Source organism: Myotis davidii, unplaced genomic scaffold, assembly GCF_000327345.1.
Source record: "Myotis davidii unplaced genomic scaffold, ASM32734v1 scaffold332, whole genome shotgun sequence".
NCBI lineage: Eukaryota > Metazoa > Chordata > Mammalia > Chiroptera > Vespertilionidae > Myotis > Myotis davidii.
In genome coordinates, this window is record NW_006285779.1 from 4,160,285 (window position 1) to 4,160,925 (window position 641).

Below are 641 nucleotides of genomic sequence, written 5' to 3' on the forward strand. Positions count from 1 at the left end.
CGAGCCGGGTCCGCATCCCCAGTCTTCACCCCCCTCCTCTCCGCTCTGAGTTCCCTTCCGTTCCTTCCTGGTTCTTCCTTCCTCTCTCTGGTCCTTCCCTTTCGCCTTTCCCTCCTGAGGTACCTCCCCACCCACGCACCCCCCAATTCTCATTCCGGGGCAAAGTGCCCGGCACTTAGTCCTCTCGCGTCCCACGCGCGCGGCTGCGCGTAAGGCTTTCCTCATCACCTTGCCCACGGGGTCTGGGCACCCAGAGCGCCGGCACTGGGGGCGCATCGCGCTCGGCCGGGCCGCTCCTGCTGGAGCCGCCGGCCCAGCCGCCGCAGCCCTCGTCCGCACTCGCTCCCTCGCTCGCTCGGGTCCGCTCGCTTGCACGCACCAGGCAGGAGAAGCCCTTTGTCTCCTAACTGGTTAAGTACAGAATATCCAGGAGATCTTTATGAAATATTTTCCCTCGTCTCATAAATCATCTTGGCACTTCAGCTGATGTTTTAACTCTCTCTCCCTCCTTCACTCCCTCCCCCCGCTTCCCTGGGTCTGTGAAAGGGCGGCTCAGGGAAGCCCGCGCTGCGCTCCAGCCTCCCGGACTCGGGGCTCCTCTGGCCCCTGCCCGAAGAACCGGCTGTCCCGCTGGCAGGGGG